The sequence below is a fragment of the Scyliorhinus torazame genome, chromosome 4 (genome assembly GCF_047496885.1).
Source record: "Scyliorhinus torazame isolate Kashiwa2021f chromosome 4, sScyTor2.1, whole genome shotgun sequence".
NCBI classification, from domain to species: domain Eukaryota; kingdom Metazoa; phylum Chordata; class Chondrichthyes; order Carcharhiniformes; family Scyliorhinidae; genus Scyliorhinus; species Scyliorhinus torazame.
This window is the reverse complement of record NC_092710.1, coordinates 355,123,114-355,138,807: the sequence shown is the minus strand read 5'-3', so window position 1 is coordinate 355,138,807 and position 15,694 is coordinate 355,123,114. Positions and strand designations below refer to the sequence as shown.

At 50.9% G+C, this 15,694-nt stretch overlaps 1 protein-coding gene across 4 annotated transcripts in view; it reads right to left on the bottom strand.

Moving 5' to 3' along the window:
• abcc10 (ATP-binding cassette, sub-family C (CFTR/MRP), member 10) overlaps positions 1–15,694 on the bottom strand; it is a 712,922-nt gene that overhangs the window by 489,075 nt on the left and 208,153 nt on the right. The window lies entirely within an intron of this gene.

Sequence of the window (15,694 nt, the reverse complement as noted above, 5' to 3'; positions counted from 1 at the left end):
ACCCTCAAGAGTATTGACAGTCAGAGAGATCTAGGTGTACAGGTCCACAGGTCACTGAAAGGGGCAACACAGGTGGAGAAGGTAGTCAAGAAGGCATACGGCATGCTTGCCTTCATTGGCCGGGGCATTGAGTATAAGAATTGGCAAGTCATGTTGCAGCTGTATAGAACCTTAGTTAGGCCACACTTGGAGTATAGTGTTCAATTCTGGTCGCCACACTACCAGAAGGATGTGGAGGCTTTAGAGAGGGTGCAGAAGAGATTTACCAGAATGTTCCCAGAATGGAGGGCATTAGCTATGAGGAGCGGTTGAATGAACTCGGTTTGTTCTCACTGGAACGACGGAGATTGAGGGGCGGGCTGTTAGAGGTCTACAAAATTATGAGAGGCATAGACAGAGTGGATGGTCAGAGACTTTTTAAACTAGTATGGCAGGGGGGTGGGCACGGGAGCAATAGGTCAGAAGGTGAGAGCATTGAGGGAGAACTAGGGAATAGGGACAGTGTGGCTCTGAGGCAGAGCAGACAAGGAGAAGTTGCTGAACACAGCGGGTCTGGTGGCCTGAAGTGCATATGTTTAATGCAAGAAGTATTACGGGTAAGGCAGATGAGCTTAGAGCTTGGATTAGTACTTGGAAGTATGATGTTGTTGCCATTACAGACACCTGGTTGAGGGAAGGGCAGGATTGGCAGCTAAACGTTTCAGGCGGGATAGAGGGGGATGTAAAAGGGGTGGCGGAGTTGCGCTACTGGTTAGGGAGGATACCACAGCTGTACTACGGGAGGACACCTCAGAGGGCAGTGAGGCTATATGGGTAGAGATCAGGAATAAGAAGGGTGCCATCACAATGTTGGGGGTGTACTACACGCCTCCCAACAGCCAGCGGGAGATAGAGGAGCAGCTAGGTAGACAGATTTTGGAAAAGAGTAAAAACAACAGGGTTGTGGTGATGGGAGACTTCAACTTCCCCAGTATTGACTGGGACTCACTTAGTGCCAGGGGCTTAGGCGGGGCAGAGTCTGTAAGGAGCATCCAGGAGGGTTTCTTAAAACAATATGTAGACAGTCCAACTAGGGAAGGGGCAGTACTGGACCTGGTATTGGGGAATGAGCCCGGCCAGGTGGTAGAAGTTTCAGTAGGGGTGCATTTCGGGAACAGTGACCACAATTCAGTAAGTTTTAAAGTGCTGGTGGACAAGGATAAGAGTGGTCCTAGGATGAATGTGCTAAATTGGGGGAAGGCTAATTATAACAATATTAGGCAAGAACTGAAGAACCTGGATTGGGGGCGGATGTTTGAGGGCAAATCAACATCTGACATGTGGGAGGCTTTCAAGTGTCAGTTGAAAGGAATTCAGGACCGGCATGTTCCTGTGAGGAAGAAGGATAAATACGGCAATTTTCGGGAACCTTGGATAACGAGAGATATTGTAGGCCTCGTCAAAAAGAAAAAGGAGGCATTTGTCAGGGCTAAAAGGCTGGGTAAAGTAGGAAGGAACTTAAGCAAGGAGTCAGGAGGCCGAGAAGGGGTCACGAAAAGTCATTGGCAAATAGGGTTAAGGAAAATCCCAAGGCTTTTTACACGTACATAAAAAGCAAGAGGGTAGCCAAGGAAAGGGTTGGCCCACTGAAGGATAGGCAAGGGAATCTATGTATGGAGCCAGAGGAAATGGGCGAGGTACAAAATGAATACTTTGCATCAGTATTCGCCAAAGAGAAGGAATTGGTAGATGTTGAGTCTGAAGAAGGGTGTGTAGATAGCCTGGGTCACATTGAGATCCAAAAAGACGAGGTGTTGGGCGTCTTAAAAAGTATTAAGGAAGATAAGTCCCCAGGGCCTGATGGGATCTACCCCAGAATACTGAAGGAGGCTGGAGGGGAAATTGCTGAGGCCTTGACAGAAATCTTTGGATCCTCACTGTCTTCAGGTGATGTCCCGGAGGACTGTTGAATAGCCAATGTTGTTCCTCTGTTTAAGAAGGGTAGCAAGGATAATCCAGGCAACTACAGGCCGGTGAGCCTTACGTCAGTGGTAGGGAAATTACTGGAGAGAATTCTTCGAGACAGGATCTACTCCCATTTGGAAGCAAATGGACATATTAGTGAGAGGCAGCATGGTTTTGTGAAGGAAAGGTCGTGTCTCACGAACTTGATAGAGTTTTTTGAGGAGGTCACAAAGATGATTGATGCAGGTAGGGCAGTGGATGTTGTCTATATGGACTTCAGTAAGGCCTTTGACAAGGTCCCTCATGGTAGACTAGTACAAAAGGTGAAGTCACACGGGATCAGGGGTGAGCTGGCAAGGTGGATACAGAACTGGCTAGGTCATAGAAGGCAGAGAGTAGCAATGGAAGGATGCTTTTCTAATTGGAGGGCTGTGACCAGTGGTGTTCCGCAGGGATCAGTGCTGGGACCTTTGCTGTTTGTAGTATATATAAATGATTTGGAGGAAAATGTAACTGGTCTGATTAGTAAGTTTGCAGACGACATAAAGGTTGGTGGAATTGCGGATAGCGATGAGGACTGTCAGAGGATACAGCAGGATTTAGATTGTTTGGAGACTTGGGCAGAGAGATGGCAGATGGAGTTTAATCCGGACAAATGTGAGGTCATGCATTTTGGAAGGTCTAATGCAGGTAGGGAATATACAGTGAATGGTAGAACCCTCAAGAGTATTGAAAGTCAGAGAGATCTAGGTGTACAGGTCCACAGGTCACTGAAAGGGGCAACACAGGTGGAGAAGGTAGTCAAGAAGGCATACGGCATGCTTGCCTTCATTGGCCGGCGCATTGAGTATAAGAATTGGCAAGTCATGCTGCAGCTGTATAGAACCTTAGTTAGGCCACACTTGGAGTATAGTGTTCAATTCTGGTCGCTACACTACCAGAAGGATGTGGAGGCTTTAGAGAGGGTGCAGAAGAGATTTACCAGAATGTTGCCTGGTATGGAGGGCATTAGCTATGAGTAGCGGTTGAATAAACTCGGTTTGTTCTCACTGGAACGACGGAGGTTGAGGGGCCACCGGATAGAGGTCTACAAAATTATGAGGGGCATAGACAGAGTGGATAGTCAGAGGCTTTTCCCCAAGGTAGAGCGATCAATTACTAGGGGGCATAGGTTTAAGGTGAGAGGGGCAAGGTTTAGAGTAGATGTACGAGGTAAGTTTTTTTACACAGTGGGTAGTGGGTGCCTGGAACTCGCTACCGGAGGAGGTGGTGGAAGCAGGGACGATAGTGACATTTAAGGGGCATCTTGACAAATACATGAATAGGATGGGAATAGAGGGATACGAACCCAGGAAGTGTAGAAGATTGTAGTTTAGTCGGGCAGCATGGTCGGCACGGGCTTAGAGGGCCGAAGGGCCTGTTCCTGTGCTGTACATTTCTTTGTTCTTTGTTTTCCCAGGGTAGAGGGGTCAATTACTAGGTGGCATAGGTTTAAGGTGCAAGGAGCAAGGTTTAGAGGAGATGTACGAGGCAAGTTTTTTTACACAGAGGGTAGTGGGTGCCTGGAACCTGCTGCCGGAGGAGGTGGTGGAAGCAGGGACGATAGTGATGTTTAAGGGGCGTCTTGACAAATACATGAATAGGATGGGAATAGAGGGATACGAACCCAGGAAGTGTAGAAGATTGTAGTTTAGTCGGGCAGCATGGTCGGCACGGGCTTAGAGGGCCGAAGGGCCTGTTCCTGTGCTGTACATTTCTTTGTTCTTTGTTTTCCCAGGGTAGAGGGGTCAATTACTAGGTGGCATAGGTTTAAGGTGCAAGGAGCAAGGTTTAGAGGAGATGTACGAGGCAAGTTTTTTTACACAGAGGGTAGTGGGTGCCTGGAACCCGCTGCCGGAGGAGGTGGTGGAAGCAGGGACGATAGTGATGTTTAAGGGGCGTCTTGACAAATACATGAAAAGGATGGGAATAGAGGGATATGGACTCCGGAAGTGCAGAAGATTTTAGTTTAGAAGGGCAGTATGACTGGTGCAGGCTTGGAGAGCAGAAGGGCCTGTTTCTGTGCTGTACTGTCTTTGTTCATATCAAAGGTTTCTCTTTTGAAAACGTCTATCTGAACCGGTTCTTACAAAACATGTTGTAAGTGTCTGCACTGTTTGCAATTACCTGTGACTGTAAGTGGCAGCGTGATAGGTGTTTTCATGTCAGAGATGTTACACCGGGACTGTTACAGAACATCGCCAAACACATAAGTGACCAGCTTTAGCAAAAATGACCAAAACTGACAGCACAGGAGGTCGTTCGGTCGATTGCACCTATGCCTGCAATAATTTAAATCTGTTGCTTCTAGTTACCAAGTGACTTGCCAGAGTCTTGTCTTGACGTCATCGATCAAAACCCCTGAAAATTTTTGAATGTGTCTATTAGGTTTTCACTTAACATTCTGTGATCTCAGAATGGCTTCTCTAGTCTCTCTACATAATTGAACAACTGAACCCCTGGTGTCATCGTTCTTCTGAGCTCTCCCCAATGCCTTGACATTGTTAAAAAAGTGTCACACTCAGGAATCTACGATAATCCAGCTGAGGCCTAACTAGTCTTTTGGAAAGGTTTGGCATGATTTCCAGTACTCCTATCTACAAAGCCAGTTATTCCATCAGTTTTTTCGCCACGTGTGACCTTCAAAGATGCAGGGCTTTAGAGTAACAGAAGGGAAGGAGGGTTCCGGTGAAGGGAGATGTAGAAATCTAAAGGGTAAGGCCACAACATCAAACCAAAATAGTGTTGTTGGTAAAAACAAATAGAGTGGGACATGAAGGAACACAAAAATATACTCAGCGATTAAAATCATTGCAGGGAACCAAAGTTAAATTAAATTAAATTAAAATGTCTTTATCTAAACACGTGAAGCATCCATCTGCAATAAGATAGCAGAATTTGTGGCACAAGTTGAGGTAAATGATTTAGATCTAATCACCATTATGGAAACATGGTTACAGGGAGGTCAAGGTTGGGAATTAAATATTCCAGCGTACACGATATATCAGAAAGACAGGAGGAATGGCAAAGGACGTGGGGTAACCCATACAGTAAAGGATGATATGAGAGCATCGGAAACATCGTAAATAGGAGGAGCAGGCCATTCGGCCCTTCGAGCCTGTTCCACAATTCATTATGATCATGGCTGATCATCCATCTCATTAGCTGATCCCGCCTTCCCCCCATATTTACTTTGGTCCCCTTCGCCCCGAGTGCTAAATCCAACTGCTTCTTGAAAATGTACAATATTTTGGCCTGAACTGCTTTCTGTGGTAGCGAATTCCACAGGCCAACTCCTCTCTGGGTGAAGAAGTTTCTCCTCATCTCTGTCCTAAATGGTCCACCCCGTATCCTCAGACTGTGACCCCTGATTCTGGACACCTGCACAATTATGAACATCTTTCATAGCACTACCCTGTCTAGTTCTGTTAGCATTTTATAGGTTTCTACGAGATCCCCCCTCATTCTTCTGAACTCAAGCAAATACAATCCTTTTTTTAATAAAACATTTTATTGAGATGTTTGGTATTTGTGATTTTATAACAATAACAGAAGAAACAGTGTACATATAAACATAGTGCAACGGCCGTCTTCCTCCCTCACATTTCCCACCTTTCTTGCACACTAATCTTAACTAACCCCACCCCCCACTCTCTGCTGACAGTTAATTTTCTCTAAAGAAGTCGACGAACGGTTGCCACCTCCGGGTGAACCCTGACATTGACTCTCTCAAGGCAAACTTGATTTTCTCCAGACAGAGAAAGCTAGCCATGTCAGTGAGCCAGGTCTCTCTGACTTTGGGGGCTTTGAGTCCCTCCAAGCTAATAGTATCCGTCTCCGGGCTACCAGGGAGGCAAAGGCCAGGACGTCTCCCTCTTTCTCCTCCTGGATTCCCGGATCTTCCGACACTCCGAAAATGGCCACCTCTGGACTCGGTGCCACCCTTGTTTTTAACACCTTGGACATGACATCCGCAAACTCCTGCCAGAATCCCCTAAGCTTTGGGCATGCCCAGAACATATGAACATGGTTTGCTGGTCCTCCCGCATACCTTGCACACCTGTCTTCTATCCCAAGGAACCTGCTCATCCGGGCCACCGTCATGTGTGCCCGGTGAACGACCTTAAACTGTACCAGGCTGGGCCTGGCGCATGATGTGGACGCCAGCCCGCCCTCCCCTCGGCTACGCTCCAGCATCACCTTTTTTACTTGCGGGGTTTTACCCGCCCATACAAAGCCAGAGATCACCTTGTTTACCCATTTAAAAAGGCCCGTGGAATAAAGATGGGGAGGCACTGAAAAACAAACAGGAATCTCGGGAAAACTGTCATTTTCACTGTCTGTACCCTCCCAGCCAGTGATAGCGGGAGCATGTCCCACCTTCGGAAGTCTTCCTTCATTTGGTCCACCAGTCTGGGTCAAATTTAGCTTATGTAGCCGTTCCCATTCCCGTGCTACCTGGATGCCAAATACCGAAAGCTTCCCCCTACCAGTCAAAACGGCAACTCCCCCAGTTGCCTCTCCTGCCCCCTTGCCTGGATCGCAAACATCTCACTTTTCCCCATGTTGAATTTATTACCTGAAAACCAGCCAAATTCCCCCAGAATCCTCATAATTTCTCCCATCCCCTCTCATGGGTCAGAAACATATAAGAGCAGGTCATCTGCGTATAATAATCAGCGCAATTGCCAGCAGCTCTATGGCCAGCACAAACAGCAGCGGGGAGAGGGCCCAATGTCAACTTGTTCGTCCGTACACTCGCCACAGGCGCCTGATACAGCAGCCTAACCCAGTCGATGAAGCCCCGTCCAAACCCAAACCGCCGCAACACCTCCCACAGATATTCCCATTCCACCCGGTCAAAGGCCTTCTCTGGGTCCATTGCGACCACTACCTCCATGTCCCTACCCTCTGGGGGCATCATGATCACATTCAGCAACCTTCTTACGTTGGCCGCCAACTGTCTACCCTTAACGAATCCCGTCTGGTCCTCCCCAATCACGTCCGGAACGCTTCTATCCTTGAGGACAAAATGTTGGCCAACAGTTTGGCGTCAACATTTAATAAGGAGATCGGCCTGCAGGACCCGCATAGCTCCAGGTCCGTCTCCCGCTTCAAAATCAGTAAGATCGTGGCCTGTGACATCGTTGGGGAAGTCCCCCTATCTCCCTTGCCTCATTAAATGTCCTCATCAGCAGCGACCCCAGTATCCCAGAGAACCTTTTATAAAACTCCACTGGGTACCCGTCCGGTCCTGGGGCTTTACCCAACTACATGGCCTTCAGCCCTTCTGCTATTTCTTCCCAATCCCTAATGAGACCCACAGCCCTCCCAACGGTCCTTCCCCCACCTTCAGGAACCCCAGCCCCTAGAATTGCCTCATCCCTTCCGGCCCAGCTGGGGGTTCCGACTCATATAGCCTGTTATAAAACTCCTTGAACGCCCTGTTAACCCCTACTGAATCTCCAACCAAGTTCCCGTCTCTATCCTTCACTTTCCCAATCTCCCTGGCTGCCTCCCTCTTTCTGAGCTATTGCGCAAGCATTCTGCTGGCCTTCTCTCCATATTCATAAATCACCCCCCTTGCCTTCCTCAGCTGCTCCACCGCCTTCCCTGTAGTTAGCAAGCCAAACTCCGCATGTAGCCTCCGTCGTTCCCTTAAAAGCCCTGCCACTGGGGTCTCCGCATATCTCCTGTCAACCTGAAGTATTTCCCCTATCAGTCGATCCGTCTCTGTTCTATCTACCTTCTCCCTGAAATAAATGAAAATCGCTTATTGTCACAAGCAGGCTTCAAATGAAGTTACTGTGAAAAGCCCAAAGTCGCCACATTCCGGCGCCTGTTCGGGGAGGCTGGTATGGGAATTGAACCGTGCTGCTGGCCTACCTTGGTCTGCTTTCAAAGCCTGTGATTTAGCCCAGTGTTCTAAACCAGCGGGCCCGTATTGAAATCAGCACCCCTCTGACCACCGCCTTCAGAACCTCCCAGACCATTGCTGTCGAGACTTCCCCCGTCATTAACTTCCAGATAATCCTGGATGCATTTCTTCACCCAGCCGCACACCTCCTCGTCCGCTAACAGTCCGACATCCAATCTCCAATGCGGGCACTGGCCACACTCCTTGCTCACCTGTCAGTTTACCCAGTGCGGGGCATGATCCGAGACCGGGATCGCTGAGTACTCAGTGTTCACTACCCCCATCAGTAAAGCCCTGTTCAAGATGAAAAAGTCGATCCAGGAGTACACTTTATGTATGTGTGAGTAGAAAGAGAACTCCTTCACTTCGGCCATCCAAACCTCCATGGGTCCACTCCCCCCATAAACCGCTTTAGCTCCTTTGCCATTGCTGGCACCCTGCCTGTCCTTGACCTTGATCGTTCTCGCCTTGGGTCAATGACTGTGCTGAAGTCCCCCCCCCCCCTATGACCAGCTTATGCGAGTCCGGGATCTTCCCCAACATCCTCCTTATAAACGCCACATTATCCCAGTCTGGCGCGTAGACATTCACGAGTACCACCGGCAACCCTTCCAGCTTCCTACTAACCATGATGTACCGACCTCCCCCATCCGCAACTATTCTTGCCGAGTGACACTCGTTTATTAATCAGGATCGCAACCCTTATAGTCTTAGAATCCCTTCCTTAGTCTAATCTGATCGATTACCCTAAGATGCGTCTCCTGTAACATTGCCATCCACCTTTAATCCCCTCAAGTGCGCAAACACGCATGCCCTCTTAAACAGCCCATTTAGCCCTCTAACATTCCACGTGGTCAGCCTGGTTGGGGGCCTCTCGCGCCCTCTCCCCCTCCGCCGATCTGCCATCACCTTTCTTCGGCCAGTCTCCAGCTCGCGCCCCGCGCACCTGCATGCCTGCCCCCAGGCAGCCTCCATCCCCGACCTCCCTTTTGTCCCCCAGCAACAGTCCCTCCCCCATCAGCAGAGCAATTCAACCCCTCCCGCTCCCCAGTAACAGCACAGTAAAAACAGCCCCCTTCAACAAGTGTAACATCTGCTCACCCCCCACTGCGCTTCCGTGAGCCAGCCCACCCAGCTAGCTTGGTAGCCCCCGCCCATGGCGCCAATCATTTTCCCACCTATTGATCCCCCCCCCCCCCGCCCCGCTCGGACACACATATTCAAGAGAAAACATTTCCAGCCCAGTTAACTGAAAGAAACAAAAAGAAAAGAAAAACCCCACATCGAAAATTCACACCTGTATAAATGCAAACTTTAACTTACAAAAATACGCGGCGGCTCCAGGATCGAAACAGAAGACATTGCAAATATAATGCAAAAACAAAATAACGTGAGCACTGCAAAGTTCAAACACCTCAGTCCCCTGACAGCCCTTTCCTTCTGGCAAAGTCCATCGCGTCCTCAGGCGACTCAAAATAGAAGTGCTGCTCCTCATAGGTGATCCAAAGACGGGTCGGATACAGCAGTCCAAACTTCACCTTCTTCTTAAAAAGGGTCAACTTTACTTGGTTGAATCCCGCTGTTCTCCTGGCTACGTCCGTGCTCAGTCGGGACCTATTCTCGAGATCCTCCACCTTCTCCTGGAGCCTTTTCTGCTGGTCTCTCAGCATCCCCACCTCCACCTCCATTGCTGTTTGGTGTTCCTCGTGCTCGGTCACTGCCTTTGCCACTTTGTGGATTGCCCGATCTTGAGCATCCAATCTCTGTTTCAGTCGAGCAATCGATTCCCTAATCGGGTCCAAGCATTCCTGTTTCTGCTTGGCGAAGCCCTCTTGGATAAACTTCATCAACTGCTCTGTCGACCGCTGGGTCGTCGAACCAGAACTCCGCTCGTCCATGCTTTTTCCTGCTGCAGCTTCAACCCAGGCCTTCTCTGTTTGCCTATTTCTTCCTTTGCGAGCACTCCTGGCCCATCTATCCATGCACTGGTGTGGGATTCCACCTCACGGTCACGTCCAATATCAATCTTTCAAGTAAAATCCGAGAAAAAAAACGGGGAAAAGGTCCAAAGGTCTGTCCCGAGCGGGAGCCACCAAATGTGTGACCTACTCCTTCATGGCCGCCACCGGAAGTCAAGCAAATACAATCCTTTTTTTAAAAAAATATTTTTATTCTCCTCCTTTTTCACATTTTCTCCCGCAGCAAATACAATCCTAACCCACTCAATCTCTCCTCATACGTCAGCCCCGCCATCTCAGGAATCAGTCTGGTAAACCTTTTCCCCCTAGAGAAAGATAATCCTTGCTCACTATATTCCCAGTGTGGCCTCACCAAGGCCCTATATAATTGCAGCAAGACATCCCTGCTCCTGTACTCGAATCCTCTCGCTATGAAGGCCAGCATACCATTTGCCTTCTTTACTGCCTGCTGTACGGCATGCTTACCTTCAGTGACTGGTGTACGAGAAACCCAGGTCTCGTTGCACATTCAGATATTAATCTGCCCTCCCATTTTTGCTACCAAAGTGGATAACCTCACGTTTATCCAAATTATACTGCATCTGCCATTCATTTGCCCACTCACTCAACTTGTCCAAATCACACTGACGGATCTCTGCATCTTCCTAACAGCTCACCCTCCCACAAAATTTGGAGAAATTTGCCTTTTGTTCCTTCATCTAAATCATTAATATGTATTGTGAATGGCTGGGGTCCGAGCACCGATCCCGGTAGCACCTCACTAGTCACTGTCTGCCAGTTTGAGAAAGACCCGCTATTGCCCTATGGTTAGCACTGCTGCCTCACAGCTCTAGGGAACAGGGTTGAATTCCGGCCCTGGGCAACTGTCTGTGTGGAGTTTGCACGTTCTCCCCGTGTCTGCGTAGGTTTTCTCCGGGTGATCCGGTTTCCTCCCACAGTACGAAAATGTGCAGGTTAGGTGGATTGGCCATGCTAAATTTCCCTGCGTGTCCGAAATTGCCCTTAGTGTTGGGTGGGGTTACTGGATTATGGGGATAGGGTGGAGACATGGTCTTAAAGTAGGGTGCTGTTTCCAAGAGCCGGTGCAGATTTTATAGGCCGAATAGCCTCCTTCTGCACTGGAAATTCTATGATATTAATGAATTCCGACTCTTTGTTTTCAGTCTGCCAACTAGTTTTCTATCCAGCTTAATGCACTACTCATAATTCCATTGGCTTTAATTTTAGACACAAATTTCTTATGCGGGACTCTGCGCGAGCGGAGCCGGAGATTTAAAAGAGCGCAAGCGGAGCCCGAGACTTGAAAGAGCGCGAGCGGAGCCTGAGATTTGAAAGAGCGCAGGTGGAGCCTGAGATTTGAAAGAGCGCGAGCGGAGCCTGAGACGTGAAAGAGCGCGAGCGGAGCCTGAGATTTGAAAGAGCGCGAGCGGAGCCTGAGATTTGAAAGAGCGCGAGCGGAGATGGAGATTTGAAAGAGCGCGAGCGGAGCCTGAGACGTGAAAGAGCGCGAGCGGAGACGGAGATTTGAAAGAGCGCGAGCGGAGCCTGAGATTTGAAAGAGCGCAAGAGGAGCTGGAGATTTGAAAGACCGCGAGCGGAGACGGAGATTTGAAAGAGCGCAAGAGGAGCCGGAGATTTGAAAGAGCGCGAGTGGAGCCTGAGATTTGAAAGAGCGCGAGCGGAGCCTGAGATTTGAAAGAGCGCGAGCGGAGCCTGAGATTTGAAAGAGCGCGAGCGGAGCCTGAGACGTGAAAGAGCGCGAGCGGAGCCTGAGATTTGAAAGAGCGCAAGAGGAGCTGGAGATTTGAACGAGCGCGAGCGGAGCCAGAGATTTGAAAGACCGCGAGCGGAGACGGAGATTTGAAAGAGCGCAAGAGGAGCCGGAGATTTGAAAGAGCGCGAGCGGAGCCTGAGATTTGAAAGAGCGCAAGAGGAGCTGGAGATTTGAAAGACGGCGAGCGGAGACGGAGATTTGAAAGAGCGCAAGAGGAGCCGGAGATTTGAAAGAGCACAAGCGGAGCCTGAGATTTGAAAGAGCGCAAGAGGAGCTGGAGATTTGAAAGACCGCGAGCGGAGACAGAGATTTGAAAGAGCGCAGGAGGAGCCGGAGATTTGAAAGAGCGGAGACGGAGATTTGAAAGAGCGCGAGCGGAGCCTGAGATTTGAAAGAGCGCAAGAGGAGCTGGAGATTTGAACGAGCGCGAGCGGAGCCAGAGATTTGAAAGACCGCGAGCGGAGACGGAGATTTAAAAGAGCGCAAGAGGAGCCGGAGATTTGAAAGAGCGCGAGTGGAGCCTGAGATTTGAAAGAGCGCGAGCGGAGCCTGAGATTTGAAAGAGCGCGAGCGGAGCCTGAGATTTGAAAGAGCGCAAGCGGAGCCTGAGACGTGAAAGAGCGCGAGTGGAGCCTGAGATTTGAAAGAGCGCAAGAGGAGCTGGAGATTTGAACGAGCGCGAGCGGAGCCAGAGATTTGAAAGACCGCGAGCGGAGACGGAGATTTGAAAGAGCGCAAGAGGAGCCGGAGATTTGAAAGAGCGCGAGCGGAGCCTGAGATTTGAAAGAGCGCAAGAGGAGCTGGAGATTTGAAAGACGGCGAGCGGAGACGGAGATTTGAAAGAGCGCAAGAGGAGCCGGAGATTTGAAAGAGCACAAGCGGAGCCTGAGATTTGAAAGAGCGCGAGCGGAGCCTGAGACGTGAAAGAGCGCAAGAGGAGCTGGAGATTTGAAAGACCGCGAGCGGAGACAGAGATTTGAAAGAGCGCAAGAGGAGCCGGAGATTTGAAAGAGCGCGAGCGGAGATGGAGATTTGAAAGAGCGCGAGCGGAGCCTCAGATTTGAAAGAGCGCAAGAGGAGCTGGAGATTTGAACGAGCGCGAGCGGAGCCAGAGATTTGAAAGACCGCGAGCGGAGACGGAGATTTGAAAGAGCGCAAGAGGAGCCGGAGATTTGAAAGAGCGCGAGCGGAGCCTGAGATTTGAAAGAGCGCGAGCGGAGCCTGAGATTTGAAAGAGCGCGAGCGGAGCCTGAGACGTGAAAGAGCGCGAGCGGAGCCTGAGATTTGAAAGAGCGCGAGCGGAGCCTGAGATTTGAAAGAGCGCGAGCGGAGATGGAGATTTGAAAGAGCGCGAGCGGAGCCTGAGAGGTGAAAGAGCGCGAGCGGAGACGGAGATTTGAAAGAGCGCGAGCGGAGCCTGAGATTTGAAAGAGCGCAAAAGGAGCTGGAGATTTGAAAGACCGCGAGCGGAGACGGAGATTTGAAAGAGCGCAAGAGGAGCCGGAGATTTGAAAGAGCGCGAGTGGAGCCTGAGATTTGAAAGAGCGCGAGCGGAGCCTGAGATTTGAAAGAGCGCGAGCGGAGCCTGAGACGTGAAAGAGCGCGAGCGGAGCCTGAGATTTGAAAGAGCGCAAGAGGAGCTGGAGATTTGAACGAGCGCGAGCGGAGCCAGAGATTTGAAAGACCGCGAGCGGAGACGGAGATTTGAAAGAGCGCAAGAGGAGCCGGAGATTTGAAAGAGCGCGAGCGGAGCCTGAGATTTGAAAGAGCGCAAGAGGAGCTGGAGATTTGAAAGACGGCGAGCGGAGACGGAGATTTGAAAGAGCGCAAGAGGAGCTGGAGATTTGAAAGAGCACAAGCGGAGCCTGAGATTTGAAAGAGCGCGAGCGGAGCCTGAGACGTGAAAGAGCGCAAGAGGAGCTGGAGATTTGAAAGACCGCGAGCGGAGACAGAGATTTGAAAGAGCGCAAGAGGAGCCGGAGATTTGAACGAGCGCGAGCGGAGACGGAGATTTGAAAGAGCGCGAGCGGAGCCTGAGATTTGAAAGAGCGCAAGAGGAGCTGGAGATTTGAACGAGCGCGAGCGGAGCCAGAGATTTGAAAGACCGCGAGCGGAGACGGAGATTTGAAAGAGCGCAAGAGGAGCCGGAGATTTGAAAGAGCGCGAGCGGAGCCTGAGATTTGAAAGAGCGCGAGCGGAGCCTGAGATTTGAAAGAGCGCAAGAGGAGCTGGAGATTTGAAAGACTGCGAGCGGAGACGGAGATTTGAAAGAGCGCAAGAGGAGCCGGAGATTTAAAAGAGCGCGAGCGGAGCCTGAGATTTGAAAGAGCGCAAGAGGAGCTGGAGATTTGAAAGACCGCGAGCGGAGACGGAGATTTGAAAGAGCGCAAGAGGAGCCGGAGATTTGAAAGAGCACGAGCGGAGCCTGAGACTTGAAAGAGCGCGAGCGGAGCCTGAGACGTGAAAGAGCGCAAGAGGAGCTGGAGATTTGAAAGACCGGGAGCGGAGACGGAGATTTGAAAGAGCGCAAGAGGAGCCGGAGATTTGAAAGAGCGCGAGCGGAGACGGAGATTTGAAAGAGCGCGAGCGGAGCCTGAGACGTGAAAGAGCGCGAGCGGAACCTGAGATTTGAAAGAGCGCAAGAGGAGCTGGAGATTTGAACGAGCGCGAGCGGAGCCAGAGATTTGAAAGACCGCGAGCGGAGACGGAGATTTGAAAGAGCGCAAGAGGAGCCGGAGATTTGAAAGAGCGCGAGCGGAGACGGAGATTTGAAAGAGCGCGAGCGGAGACGGAGATTTGAAAGAGCGCGAGCGGATCCTGAGACGTGAAAGAGCGCGAGCGGAGCCTGAGATTTGAAAGAGCGCGAGCGGAGCCTGAGATTTGAAAGAGCGCAAGAGGAGCTGGAGATTTGAAGGACCGCGAGCGGAGACGGAGATTTGAAAGAGCGCGAGCGGAGACTTGAAAGAGCGCGAGCGGAGCCTGAGATTTGAAAGAGCGCGAGCGGAGCCTGAGACGTGAAAGAGCGCGTGCCTAGCCTGAGATTTGAAAGAGCGCAAGAGGAGCTGGAGATTTGAAAGACCGCGAGCGGAGACGGAGATTTGAAAGAGCGCAAGAGGAGCCGGAGATTTGAAAGAGCGCGAGCGGAGCCGGAGATTTGAAAGAGCGCGAGCGGAGACGGAGACGTGAAAGAGCGCGAGCGGAACCTGAGATTTGAAAGAGCGCAAGAGGAGCTGGAGATTTGAACGAGCGTGAGCGGAGCCAGAGATTTGAAAGACCGCGAGCGGAGACGGAGATTTGAAAGAGCGCAAGAGGAGCCGGAGATTTGAAAGAGCGCGAGCGGAGACGGAGATTTGAAAGAGCGCGAGCGGAGACGGAGATTTGAAAGAGCGCGAGCAGATCCTGAGACGTGAAAGAGCGCGAGCGGAGCCTGAGATTTGAAAGAGCGCGCGCGGAGCCTGAGATTTGAAAGAGCGCAAGAGGAGCTGGAGATTTGAAGGACCGCGAGCGGAGACGGAGATTTGAAAGAGCGCGAGCGGAGCCTGAGATTTGAAAGAGCGCGAGCGGAGCCTGAGATTTGAAAGAGCGCGAGCGGAGCCTGAGACGTGAAAGAGCGCGTGCGGATTTGAAAGAGCGCGAGCGGAGCCTGAGATTTGAAAGAGCGCGAGCGGAGCCTGAGACGTGAAAGAGCGCGTGCGGAGCCTGAGACGTGAAAGAGCGCAAGAGGAGCTGGAGATTTGAAAGACCGCGAGCGGAGACGGAGATTTGAAAGAGCGCAAGAGGAGCCGGAGATTTGAAAGAGCGCGAGCGGAGACGGAGATTTGAAAGAGCGCGAGCGGAGCCTGAGACGTGAAAGAGCGCGAGCGGAACCTGAGATTTGAAAGAGCGCAAGAGGAGCTGGAGATTTGAACGAGCGCGAGCGGAGCTGGAGATTTGAACGAGCGCGAGCGGAGCCAGAGATTTGAAAGACCGCGAGCGGAGACGGAGATTTGAAAGAGCGCAAGAGGAGCCGGAGATTTGAAAGAGCGCGAGCGGAGACGGAGA